Source organism: Henckelia pumila, chromosome 2, assembly GCF_033568475.1.
Source record: "Henckelia pumila isolate YLH828 chromosome 2, ASM3356847v2, whole genome shotgun sequence".
NCBI lineage: Eukaryota > Viridiplantae > Streptophyta > Magnoliopsida > Lamiales > Gesneriaceae > Henckelia > Henckelia pumila.
Window position 1 is genome coordinate 55664956 of NC_133121.1, and position 14767 is coordinate 55679722.

The 14767-nt window shown below is 42.8% G+C and overlaps 1 long non-coding RNA gene across 1 annotated transcript; it reads right to left on the bottom strand.

Moving 5' to 3' along the window:
• Positions 1-415: 415 nt before the first annotated feature.
• Positions 416-856, bottom strand: LOC140879455 (uncharacterized). Its single transcript, XR_012149424.1, has 3 exons — positions 780-856; positions 619-702; positions 416-525 (listed from the first exon to the last, which is right to left on the bottom strand). It is a non-coding gene; the product is annotated as an uncharacterized lncRNA (long non-coding RNA).
• Positions 857-14767: the final 13911 nt, after the last annotated feature.

Genomic DNA, 14767 nt, shown 5'->3' on the forward strand with positions numbered 1-14767 from the left:
CTCAAATTATTGAAATTGGAACACATCAGCAACATCCAAGCAATATGTTAAGACAAAATCATAGAAGTCATTGGTGAGTTGAATGAGGATTTAAATAGGCAACTAACTAATTCACAAGATGACGAAATCTCAGACTAAATGGGAAAGTGAAGCAAAAAATGGGCATATCTCTCTAAATAGGCATATGAAGCAGTTCGTTTTTTACCTGAAAGCTACAACTTCCAAAAATTTAGTATCAATCTGGCACAACAGCGAAATACATATCACATTTCACATCTAAGCACAGTATGATATAGAGGAATTGACTGATCATAGTGAAATTAGCTAATAATAAGTAATATTACGCACCCCACTTTCTTCTTTTACTTCTCTTACAGCTCCCAAATGGATCTCCTCTAACTGAAATGTTAGAAACAGAGAGCATAAAACATTATAAACAACTGAAAACATGTCATATGATGCAAATCGCAATACCTCATGTTTGACATCATTTTGGATCTTCAATATATTATCTATCATCCCAATCTGTAGGATAAATACATGTATGCAAGAAATCATTAGTACTATCTAACTACATCATATTTCTTTTATTCATATTCAATAAACTCTGCACTCAACTCAGAAACAACTTTAAATTCAATATTTCTTTTGTCGGGCTGCTGCACCTCTTCATAGAAATGGACACTTTCCCCAGCCAAACAGCTACATAGATAGAACATAACTCAGTCGTATGTCAATAGAAAAAACAATATGTACTTTAACAGAGGACTTCTAAGCACCTATCGGCAAATTCCATGAAAGACTGGTGAAATCTTTGGTTCAAAAGAAACTTATCCAAAGGTTCGTTTTGATCCACCAATTGAGCTGGTTCTCTCTGACATAGAACACCAGATTCAGGTATGATACCCAGGACGTCGCCCATTGTCTTGCATTCCAGGTGTTCTTTTCTCCTCAAGCTCCAGATGTAAGCATGATTAAAAGAATAACTAGAGACAAACGAAGAATAATATATTAAGCCAATCGACAATAATTTCAAATTGACAAAGAAATTAATTTAGGCTGTAGACCAACCAAAAGCTATTCACCAGCGAGAATAGGGCCGAAGCTCGGGCGAGGATCCAACGGCGGAGGAGAGGCCCACCGATTCAACAGTGGAAGAAGTGAATCGAGGCCGATTGTGTAGCTTGAGACTCAGATGCCATCGAGAATAAGCGACGAAATTGCTTCCACCACGGGAACTACAAGGGATTTCTGGGCTCGGGACCGGCCATGCCAATTTCGCCGCCTTCAACATCTTCTGAAACTCCGATGCATCATATATACACACATGCTTGAATGTGCATAAGCGGGGAGCAAGCTGGAACGAAACAAAGAAAGGGGGGAGACAAATGGAAAAGCCCTAAATGGATTTGCACTTGGAGATCGAGAGAAAGGGGGAGACGAAGATGGGGTCTAAAGTTAATCGAGAAAATGAAAATCACGAATTTTAAATAGATCAACATATTACTTCGCCAAATAGAAATTAAAAATTTATTTTCACCTTTTTACTTCATCAAATTAAATTTGATGAAGTAAAAAGTAACTGAAAATTTAAGTGAAGTCCGTTTTTTTTAATTAACGAAGTCTAAAGTATATTTTACTTCGTTAATTTTATAACCGCAGTAAATAACTATGTATTACTTCGGCAATACTGATTGCTGAAGTAAAAAATAGCGAAGTAATATGCAGAAATTCTACTAGTGATCCATTCTTGTTATTGAATTATTGTACTTTGAGAACAATGCACAATTTAAGTTTGGGGGTGTTTAAAAATTGTGAAAATTTTGAAAATTTTTCATGAGTTAGTGTTGAGTTAAACGCATGATGTGTAATTGTGTTGGCCTATGATGAAAATAATTTTTTGTGCTGAAATGTCAATGTTAGCTATATTTTATCTTGAGTTCTCACTCATATGCACTATGCCTTGATTGTTGACACTCTAGTGATTAGAGAAGCATTGAGATTTTGTGAGTGAATTGGATGATTTGATTCTTAACTTTGGTGATTTGTATTCAAAACCGAGGTAGACTTCTACGATCTTAGAAATGATTTAGGAAAATTTTTTTAAAAAAATGAATAACTAAAAAGTTGCCAAAGCAACATATATACGAAAAAAAAAATTTACAACTCCATCCGGGCTTGGAAAGGGATTGAAATCCTAATCACCAATTCATGGCTAAGTTTGCGGACAAAAATGGGGTTAATGCTCCATCCGGGCTATAGACAAGGGGATTGAAATCCGAATCCTATCTTTAATTATAGCTAAGTTTGCGGGTAATTTATGAGGCTAAAATAAATTGGGTGCAAAATCCAGCGATGTTATGAAAAAAATATGATATAACTTGAAAAGTCTTTTTGATCTTAGTTAGTAGAAGTTAAACTTGGTGGTGAGTGTTTTGAAACTAGATAGCGGAATTGATGAATATATGAAAAAAAACTTATTGCATTAGTGTATCGAAAGCGAGGAGGATAGACAAGATTGGAAAATCACACACACACGAGAAATCTTGAGAAAATTAGCGGACTTGTGTATTGAATCTTGGAATGTAAAAATTCGGAGGTCGACTATATTGCTCATTACTGTTTTGCTCGGGACTAGCAAAAGTCTAAGTTTAGGGGGATTTGATAAGTGCATTTTATGCACTTAATTTGCATATGATTTAACATGGATTTTGTGATGTATCGAGTAGATTTTATGCTTATTTGTTGTTGTTTTTGTGAGATTCAAGTATTAGAGGAAAAGTACCGAGAAGAGACGGAAAGAGTAATTACGGAGCTGCAAGTTTACAAAATTACTGGAGATTCAAGATAGATCCAAATCTGATCTTCAACCATTCAAAATTAAATTTAGGATGTTTTAAAGCTGCTGTCAAAATTTCAGCTCGATCCGACGGCTAGAATTAAAGTTATGATTTTTTCAAGAATGCTGCGCGAGCTAGATATGCTGCAGCGCTCCCGCGCCCGGAACCGGCGCACCCGCGCCTTGTAGCTCTTGTTTTTGAGAAAATTATCGGCAATCAGAGCACCTTCGCCCAAGGACAATGCACCCACGCCCTGGAACCCAAAAACGCGGAGCACATGCGCCCTAGGGTTGCGCACCCGCGCCTGACGTGTCTTATTTTTGGAAACTTTTAGTCTCGAACTTTAAAAGGACTCTTTGGAATATATCAGAGGATAATGGAGGGTTTGGAGAGTTTTTGAAGGTTAGAGATGGCTAGAGACCAAGAAAAAGGGATAAGAAGCATTCTTGGCACGAATACGGAGGAAGCGACTACCGGAGACGGAGAAGCATCATCTACCTTCGTTTTTATTTCATTATTTCTCCTAATTTTTGAATGATGTTCAAGAACATGCTTTGTTTGATTTTTATTTTAGTTATGAACTAATTCATTTGTCTAGAGGAACGACGTAGCTTGACTTGAAACCATGTTTTTGATATTTTGATTAATATATTAGAATTCTTCATTTGGTTTATTTGTGTTTTTCTGAATTGATTGCGTTCAATTAACTGATCACTAGTTGACTTGTTATATTTATTTGAAATCTAGCACTCGAGAGAGGCGATTTTGAATAGGACCGTAGGAAAATACATCATTGGTGTTTATAGAGTTCGAGAGGCTTATAATTCCATTGAAGCCTTTGTAAGAATTACTGTGCCATTTACCGGATTTAATAGTTGAACTTAGATAGAGATATTAAGTTTGATATTGAATACGAATTTCTGCTTCACACTCGAGAGAGGTAGTAGAAAATCCGGTAAAAGTTATTTGACTTCTAAAAATAATCGGGGTTTAAAAATACATGCAATACAATAAATTCGACAATAAAAGCATGCTTCCAAAATTAACCGAGTTCTAAAAGTTATTTGACTTCTAAATCGACGCCTCACATCTATCATTCGATCCCGAGCTAACCATGCCAACTCTGACTAGCTCCTGCCCCACCTGTTGTCAAGTACACATACAAAACAAGACAACAGCCGGATAACTCCGGTGAGAATAAAATCCCAGTAAAAGCGACGTAACATGTAATATCAAGTAAGTATATTAAAATCATAATATACATTAATATTCTTCAATGAAAATGCAAATGAAAATGAAATGCATGTGTTTAAAAATCGGTATTATCAAATCAGATAATCAAAGGAATATCGGGCAATCGGTTGGGATCCCGAGGTCAAGATCACGCAACTAACCCACCTACGCTGCCGCTCGGGGTGGTGTTATGCGTCTCAAACCTCTAGACTTTGGCGCAACTATAGGAGTATGGTGACACTGGGGGAACTCAACATCCCAGGCCACTCAATATAGCTCCCAAACGTCTAATTTGAATCTGGGCAACTCAGCCCTCTAAAAATCAAGAAATTTGGCTCAAGATGAATGCATATGAATCAAATGCAATTTAATCGAATTGAAAATAATAAATCTGTGTATTCAGACATCAATGTATCGAAGATGTCAACACATTCAACTCGTATATTCGAATTCATGAATATAATAACGAAAATCATTGAAGTAATTCAAATAAGCAATCTCATGCTTTTCAAATCGAATATATAAATCATTTACTTCAAACAATTTCATATAAAAAAACTAATGTCTTTCAAGTAATATCGAAAATCAATTAAATCATTCAAATTCTCATTCAATATCAAATAATAAAATAAACATGCAAGTATGTGATTTTAATCGGGAACTCGAGAATCTCAAACTCGCTCAAGTATTCATTCCCTTCAAAAATCAGCATCAGCTCATACCTCAATTTTCCAAGTCTGGAAAAGTTCAAACCCCTAAACTGCTGAACCCTGCTTTTAAATATCCTTGACTAGCATCGAATCTGCGAAAAATAACATAATATACAAAAGTCAACATCGGTAAACTCTGGTCAAACTTTGACCGATAAATTTGCAAACTTTATCGCGTTATCACCGCTTCATTGTTTCGAATCTCGACTCGAAACTTGGATATTTGGATCTATCACGTCGAGACGATCAAAAATGGTTAACTCGCCGGAGGTCGGTGGTTTGCCGGAGAAGACGACGGCGACACGGTGGTTCGGCGGCGACGCGGTGGTCCGGCGGCAGTGATGCAAAACTTCTCCAAAAATTATGAAATTCGGCAGGCTTGTAGCTCTCGACGAGATGAATACAACCATCTAAGCCACGCCCGGAACAGAGGTCCGACGCACCGACAATCAGAGAAAAACCAGGCGGCGACGATACACTTTTTAAGCTTCCATGTAGCGACCCTACCCGGATCCGCTACCTAATCAGATTTAAGAGCATAATTAAACATGCATTAAATAAATCACTGCGGAAGACTTAAATAAAAACAGACCGGCAGAATACAACAAGTTAAACCAATTCGATTTATACAACCAAATCAAATAAATAGCCTAAAGGCAAAACCTACAGCTAATCTTGCTGTCTTTACTGGTCACTGGCTACTCCAAGCTCCTAGTGCTCAATCCTGCACTGTAGTGACCCGCAATTAATCAAGGTAATTAAGAAAATTAATTACTAAATTTTGCCTAAAATTATCCGAAGTGGATCGGAAGCTCCGAAGCACAGATCGGAAGCTCCGATTGGGATCGGACGTTTCGTTCTGGCTAGGGCTGGCGACGTCACCGACGTCAGCAAGATGAAGTCACTGCTTACGCATGTGAGGTGACATCGGACGTTCCGATGTCACGATCGGACGCTCCGTTCGTGATCGGACGTTCCGATCGCCGTCTATAAATAAGGGGTTCGAGCCCTCATTCTGTGCACCGATTTTCCCTCCTTTCCTCTGGTTTTCGAACCTTCTTACTTAGATCTACGGAGTTCTAGGCATCTTATTGGGAATCCGGAAGTTGCCTAGCGATCCCGGCGTCGTAGTGGAGGTGTGCCTAAGTTTTGAGGCGATTCTACACCAGCGGGCTGATGACGGACGAAGGTATAATTTGGCTTCCTAAAAATATTTAGGAGTATGCAATAGCTTAGTTAAAGCTTTTAGAGCTTAATTGTTGATGCATGGATATTTGCATTGTAGTAGCTAGTAGACTGGACTAGTAGGCTTGGAGTCTAGACAAGCAGAGCTAAGTTTGACCAGCAGTGTAAGAGGTACGTAAGTACTGACCGAGATAGCCGGCATGATATATTTGCTTATATGTTGCATGAGTATGTGCTATATGTTTTATCATGTTTTAGCATGTTTTACCGCCTTAACACATACATGATTTTATGTGTGACTGCATCCGGAGAGATGTGAGTCATTGACAGTCTCCATAGGGAACGTTGATCTCATTTTGGACTCGAGTCAGGTATGATAGTTTCAATATGGGACTTGTATCCTGTTTTGGATTCGGGTCAGGATGGGGTTGGCTCAGCCCTGATATGGAGTATACGAGTACCCCGCGGAGTAGCTCTCTAGCCGGTGCTGTATATTCCCGGCGCCATGAGCAAGTGTTTTCACTTGAGTTTTAAATCATCTGTGTCCGCATATTTGTATTTATATCATTGCTTCGTATTGAGCGTTCTAGCTCACGCCCCTGTGGTTGGGTATTGTGTACCTTGTGGCGGGCCAGGTTTGAGGCTGGACGGTCCAGGCGGCTCTCAGCAGGATTGAGCTTGGGGAGTGCGAGGTTGTAGAGGGTAGGGATTTATTTACCCTGAACCTTTGATTTGGTTGTATAACAGTATTTATACAATTGTGATAACGTCGGTTGTATTCTGCCGATTGGATTTGTTGTATTTTAATTATCCGCACTTTACGCTTTAAGCTTTTATTGCGTGCGCTTTTACTATAACTCTGATTAGTTAGTGGATCCGGGTTGGGGCACTACATTTTTGGTATCAGAGCGACGCATTGCACTGGAAATATCATAAAGCGGATTAAGTAATTATCTGTTCTTATGTAACAGATGGCAGATTACGACGAAAGTCACGGTAGCGTAGACGACGGTCGTTGGGGCGATCCGGACGATCGTAGACGTCGGGGATAGCCCGAGGAGCGCAGGCGAGTGAGCATGCGTAGATTCAAAGAAGTTAGCCCGAAGCCTTTGACGGGTGATGAGACAGCTGAAGAGGCGGAGGATTGGATGGAGAGGATGGAGCAGTGCTTCCAGGAGTTCCGTTGCACGGCTGAGGATAAGATGGAGATTCTTGCCTTTATGCTTGAGGGCAGAGCGAGGAAGTGGTGGAGATCTACTTCCGCACCGTTCATAGCAGCTAGAGGTGCAGCTACTTGGGTTGAGTTCCGTACTGCTTATCAGAGATTTTATTTTCCTCCAGCTCTTCGTCAGGCGAAAGCCAGTGAGTTGTTGAGTTTGCGACAGGGGACGATGACGATCAAGGAGTACCAGCAGAAGTTCTTTGATCTGCTACCCTTTGGTCCTCATATTGCTGATAGTTCTATGGCGAAGTTTGATCATTTCCTTCAGGATTTGAATCCTGACATTCATCGTATGGTTGTTGTGGGTGGCGATGGGACTTACGAGGATTTGGTGGACCGTTGTCGCCAGGCCGAGGACAGTATTCGGAGGAACAGGGGACTTTATTCTTCTTCTTCCAGGCCAGCGAGCTCTAGTCCTTTGGGTCCGAGAGGACAGTCCTTCAAGAAGCCAGGAGGTACTTCTTCTTCTTCCTCTGGATCTGGTGGGGTGCATCGTTTTGGTGGACAGAGACCGAACCGGTGTACTCAGTGCCGACGCAGACATCCGCCAGGACAGTGTGGACGGTCAGCCACTGCATGTTTCCAGTGTGGCCAGGAGGGTCACATGAAGAGAGATTGTCCTATGCTGATTGGGGCAGCGAGTGGTTCCGGAGGTTCTTAGGCATCTGTTCAGCCACCTCAGTACTAGCAGCCACCTTTCCAGCAGCAGTTTTCGCAGCAGCGCCAGCATCCGCAGCAGTCTCAGAGACAGCCTACTCAGACTCCTTCTCGGGGTCATTCTTCTTTGAGGCCACGTACCCAGGGTCAGGTCTTTGCTCTTAACCAGGAGCAGGCAGAGGCTGACAGCGATCGGATGATTGCAGGTATCTGTAGTTTATGTGGTTTTCCTGCATATGTTTTAATTGATACCGATGCATCGCATTCTTTTGTCTCAGCACGTTTTGCTAAGAAGTATAAGTTGCCATATATTCCTCTAGACGTGTTATTAGTGGTTTCTACTCCTATGGGTAGCGAGGTTTTAGCCAAGCGTCTAGTTGTGGGTTGTGTTTTGGATTTTGAGGGACATCAGCTTAGTGCTAACCTAATGATTCTAGCGATGGAGGATTTCGATTGCATCATTGGGATAGATCTATTGACTACCTACCGAGCGATAGTGGATTGCTATCAGAGGTTTGTTCAGTTTTGTCCAGAGGATGACGAGTCATGGTATTTCTATGGTGAGGGAGCGTGACCCCTGATGCCAGTGGTTTTAGCTTTGAAAGCCCGGCGTGCATTAGAGTCTGGCGGGGAAGGCTACCTTATCTACGCCATTGACGCATCCTTAGGAGAGCCAGATATCCAAGAGATACCAGTGGTTCGTGACTTTCCAGATGTATTTTCGGAGGAGATTCCAGGCTTGCCACCAGTAAGGGAGATTGAGTCTGGCATTGAGTTAGTGCCAGGGACTGCACCGATTTCCAGAACTCCTTACCGATTGGCACCGTCAGAAATAAAAGAGCTGCAGAAGCAATTGCAAGATCTTCTTGATAAGGGTTATATTAGACCTAGTGTTTCGCCATGGGGAGCCCCAGTACTGTTTGTCAAGAAGAAGGATGGTTCGATGCGATTGTGTATTGACTACCGTCAGTTGAATCAAGTGACAGTGAAGAATAAGTATCCTCTTCCGCGGATAGATGATCTCTTTGATCAGTTGCAGGGTACATGTGTCTATTCGAAGATTGATCTTCGGTCTGGGTATCATCAGTTGCGAGTTCGACAAGAGGACGTTCCTAAGACAGCATTTCGTACGCGGTATGGACACTATGAGTTTCTAGTGATGCCGTTTGGTTTGACGAATGCTCCAGCTGTTTTTATGGATCTAATGAACAGAGTTTTCCGCGACTTTCTGGATAAGTTCGTGGTGGTGTTCATCGATGACATTTTGGTGTATTCTCGCAGCATGGATGAGCATGCCTACCATCTCTATATTGTATTGCAGGTCTTGAGGGAGAGACAGCTGTACGCGAAGCTGAGTAAGTGTGACTTCTGGATTGACCGAGTTGTGTTCCTTGGTCATGTCATTTCTCAAGATGGCGTATCTGTGGATCCTAGCAAGACAGAGGCTATTTTGAATTGGTCACGTCCGACTACAGCTTCTGAGATTCGTAGTTTCCTTGGTTTAGCAGGATACTATCGTCGTTTTGTGGAGAATTTCTCCCAGATAGCTAAGCCATTGACTCAGTTGACGAAGAAAGACGTTTCTTTCATTTGGTCTGATGCTTGTGAAGACAGTTTTTGTGAGTTGAGACGTCGTCTGACGACAGCTCCAGTTCTTGCTTTACCGTCTGGATCAGGTGGTTTTGTAGTCTTCACTGATGCTTCTCTCCAGGGTTTGGGGTGTGTGTTGACTCAGAATGGCCACGTGATTGCTTATGCCTCCAGACAGTTGAAGATTCACGAGGAGAACTATCCCGTACATGATTTAGAGCTTGCAGCCATTGTCTTTGCTCTTAAGATATGGCATCACTATTTGTACGGAGAACGATTTGAGATCTTCACCGATCATAAGAGTTTGAAGTATCTGTTCACTCAGGCTGAGTTGAACATGCGGCAGCGTCGTTGGATGGATCTGTTGAAGGATTACGACTGTGAGATCAAGTACCATTCAGGTTCTTCAAATCCTGTTGTTGATGCGCTTAGTCGCAAAGTTTATATGAGTTCCATTCGTACCAGTTCGGTTTCGAAGGCAGTGGAGGAGTGTAGTTCTTTGGGATTCATGTTCCGTCATAAGAAAGAACAACAAGGGATTCGTGTCTCTTCTGTGCTTGCAGAGCCAGCGCTATACAGACGAATTCGGGAAGCTCAGAATTCTGATCTCAAGACTCAGAAGTTGGCCCGGCTGGCTGAAGGTGATAATACTTCTGGTTTTCATCTGCAAGGAGACGGTCTGTTGTGTCTTTCTGGTCGAGTTGTGGTACCCGAGGATTCTACTTTGAGGGATGAGATCTTATCGCAAGCTCACCGCAGTCGATTTTTTGTACATCCAGGCAGCATGAAGATGTATAAGGATCTTCGCACTCGATTTTGGTGGAAAGGGATGAGGCGCAGCGTTTACACTTTTGATAGGATGGCACAATTGTATGTGCGGGAGATTGTTCGATTGCATGGGATTCCATTGAGCATTGTCAGCGATAGAGACCCGAGATTCACCTCGAGATTTTGGGGTAGTTTCCAGCGAGCCCTTGGTACTACTTTGAGCTTGAGTACGGCTTATCATCCAGAGACGGATGGACAGTCGGAGCGTACTATTCGCACTCTAGAGGATATGCTTCGCGCGGTGGTAATGGATTTTGGTCCAGCGTGGCATGATCATTTACCCTTGGTGGAGTTTGCCTACAACAATAGTTTTCATCGCAGCATTGGCATGGCACCATTTGAGGCTCTTTATGGATGCCGTTGTCGTACACCTTTGTTTTGGGACGAGGTTGGTGAGCGGCAGGTGGAGGGTCCTCAGATGATTCAGCAGATGGCTGATGCAGTAGAATTGATCCGACGCAGGGTTAAGGCAGCCCAGGATTGACAGGCTAGCTACGCGAACACTCACCGTAGGCCACTTCATTTTGAGGTAGGAGAGTATGTTTTCTTGCGTGTGTCACCTTTCCGGAAGGTTATGAGGTTTGGTCGCAAGGGTAAGTTGTCACCAAGATTTATTGGTCCTTTCAAGATTCTCGAGAAAGTTGGAGACGTGGCTTATCGTCTAGCCTTGCCACCGAATCTTTCGAAGATTCATGATGTGTTTCACGTGTCTTTGTTGAGACAGTACGTGGAGGATCAGTCCCACATCTTGCGTCCGACTGAGGTGCAACTAGACCACGATTTGTCATATGTGGAGAAACCTCTCAGGATTCTCGACAGGATGGACAAGGTGCTTCGTAACAAGCGCATACCATTGGTGATGGTACAGTGGCAACGCAGAGGTACAGAGGAAGCTACTTGGGAGTTGGAGAGTCGGATGTTAGCCGAGCACCTCGAGTTGTTTTAAGATTTTGTACTCTATTGTATCGAATGTATATTATTCAGTTGTAATAAGAGCATTGATTTTGCGTTCTATGTTTTCCTTAAAATGTAATTTCGAGGACGAAATTTCTTAAGTGGGGGAGAATGTAGTGACCCGCAATTAATCAAGGTAATTAAGGAAATTAATTACTAAATTTTGCCTAAAATTATCCGAAGTGGATCGGAAGCTCCGAAGCACAGATCGGAAGCTCCGATCGGGATCGGACGTTCCGTTGGAGGATCGGACGTTCCGTTCTGGCTAAGGCTGGCATCATCACCGACGTCAGCAAGATGACATCACTACTTACGCACGTGAGGTGACATCGGACGTTCCGATGTCACGATCGGACGCTCCGTTCGCGATCGGACGTTTCGATGAGGGATCGGACGTTCCGATCGCCGTCTATAAATAAGGGGTCCGAGCCCTCATTCTGTGCACCGATTTCCCCTCCTTTCCTCTGGTTTTCGAACCTTCTTACTTAGATCTACGGAGTTCTAGGCATCCTATTGGGAATCCGGAAGTTGCCTAGCGATCCCAGCGTCGTAGCGGAGGTGTGCCTAAGTTTTGAGGCGATTCTACACCAGCGGGCTGACGACGGACGAAGGTATAATTTGGCTTCCTAAAATATTTAGGAGTATGCAATAGCTTAGTTAAGGTTTTTAGAGCTTAATTGTTGATGCATGGATATTTGCATTGTAGTAGCTAGTAGACTGGACTAGTAGGCTTGGAGTCTAGACCAGCAGTGCTAGGTTTGACCAGCAGTGTAAGAGGTACGTAAGTACTGACCGAGATAGCCGGCATGATATATTTGCTTATATGTTGCATGAGTGTGTGCTATATGTTTTATCATGTTTTAGCATGTTTTACCGCCTTAGCACATACATGATTTTACATGTGACTGCATCCGGAGAGATGTGAGTCATTGACAGTTTCCATAGGGAACGATGATCTCATTTTGGACTCGAGTCAGGTATGACAGTTTCCATATAGGACTTGTATCCTGTTTTGGATTCGGGTCAGGATGGGGTTGGCTCAGCCCTGATATGGAGTATACGAGTACTCCGCGGAGTAGCTCTCTAGCCGGTGCTGTATATTCCCGGCGCCATGAGCAAGTGTATTCACTTGAGTTTTAAATCATCTGTGTGCGCATATTTGTATTTATATCATTGCTTTGTATTGAGCGTTCTAGCTCACGCCCCTGTGGTTGGGTATTGTGTACCTTGTGGCGGGGCAGGTTTGAGGCTGGACGGTCCAGGCGGCTCTCAGCAGGATTGAGCTTGGGGAGTGCGAGGTTGTAGAGGGTAGGGATTTATTTACCTTGAACCTTCGATTTGGTTGTATAACAGTATTTATACAATTGTGATAACGTCGGTTGTATTCTGCCGATTGGATTTGTTGTATTTTAATTATCCGCACTTTACGCTTTAAGCTTTTATTGTGTGCGCTTTTACTATAACTCTAATTAGTTAGTGGATCCGGGTTGGGTCACTACATGCACCTACACCTGCCCCGTCGAATGGGGTGTCCAGATACACAGAAAAGACTGGACGTGAGCTCTAAGCTCAATACGAAAGTACTGGGTAAAACATACAAATATGATGCATGCAAATGATAGGGTATCCATATCTGGGATAACTGTATATAACTGCTCAGTAATGGCACCTAGGACATGAGTGGTACAACCCGGGGAGCAAACCCTGTGTACACTTCTCATTCCTATAGGACGTGGACCGTGTCCCCCAGATGCTAACTACCCATGACCCGTCAGTCACTGGGCACTAGACATCACCCGTCCAGACAGGGCTGAGCAGCCCTACATGGCTCATCTCAAAAGATGGACAGATACAATATGATATGCACATGCTGCATAATAATATGACACACAAATGCAACATATATGCATGCAAAACCAACTGGCTATCTCAGTCTGTACTTACGTACCTTTCTACAGGAAGTCCTAGCAGTCCCACTCTAGGTTCCAAGCCTATATCAGCTCTACAATGCAAATACTCATGCATCAATAATTAAGCTCTCTTAACTAAGCTATTGCATACTCCTAAATATTTTAAGGAGACCATAGCTATACCTGCGTCCGTCGTTAGCCCGCTGATAACAATTGCCTCAAAACTTAGGCACATATTCGCCTCGACGTCGGGATCGCTATGCCACTTCCGGATTCCCAATAGGATGCCTAGAACTCCCTAGATCTGAGTTAGAAGGTCTAAGAATTGAGAGAGGAAAAGGAGAGGTGGGAGTTGAAAATGAAATTTCGGACCTCTATTTATAGGCGAAGTTCGGGCCGTCCGAACTCGACTTCGGATCCTCCGAACTGGTTCGGATCCCCCGTTCCTGACTTCGGAGACTCCGTTCCTGTTCGGAGCCTCCGATCCTGACTTCGGATCCTCCGAAGTCCCATCAATGATGTCACCCATGACACATTATCTTCGAAGCCTCCGATCCGAGCTCGGATCCTCCGAACCCGTTCGGATCCTCCGATCCAGTTCGGAGCCTCCTAACCCGGTTTGGAGCCTCCGAACCATCCGAACCCTCGAAACCTTCCCGACAATTTTCAAGTGTCCTGAATCCATTTCTGGACTCCGTTAACCCATTTGGAATTTCCTTAATCATGTTTTACTTAATCTAAACATGATTACACGATTAATTATTCATTAGTCGTTAATTCTGGATACGGGTCACTACATTCTCCCCCTCTTAGAAGATTTCGTCCTCGAAATCTAAGGTAATACCTCGAGAACGTACAAGAAACCCTTGCTCGAGTGTCAGGTTGAAATATCCTCCGACACACTCAGACTCCCATTGAATTCTCTATAAGCTCCATTAATGCTTAACCGCATTAATATTCTTTCACTGAATATTACTGCGCTACTGGTTGACAGTCGAACTTCCCTAGAGCTAGCGTATCATAACACTGATACATCTTTCACTCGGACCAAGATCTTCCTGATTACGAAGGATACAATACCCGCTTGATCAATATCATTGTCCCAAAGTAATTTTAGACTAACGAAGACCAAGTCATGAACTGACTGGTTTACGACATTCGTCGAATTACTTATCGAATCTAACCATCTAATGGTTTCAAAATTTCTCGGTGTTCAACACCTCTAGTCAGGAAAACACTAATCCCAACACTGTGCTGACACATTCTAACATGAATCTCGCTTTAAGATAATCCAGTTGACTCAAGTCTATACTCCAACGTAACTGCTCACAATGTTCCCTAGACTGGTTATCCTCTCCACTCTCCCTGAAGCACAACCGACTTCCCAAGAAATACTGGGAACTTAAACCATCATGTCCAGTACATTCTGTTGTCCACGTTTCTTAGTATAACCAAAACACTGTGCCCTGATGATAACTATCATTACTTGCAATTTATGACGCTACGTTATCTCCTAGCCATTGGCCTGCGAAATCACGCATACATTGCAATGGAAGTCATCACGCCTCTGATGATCTACACCATCTTGATCATAGGTTATTCACCTCATGAATTTGGTCGATAAACATCCTCCTGATA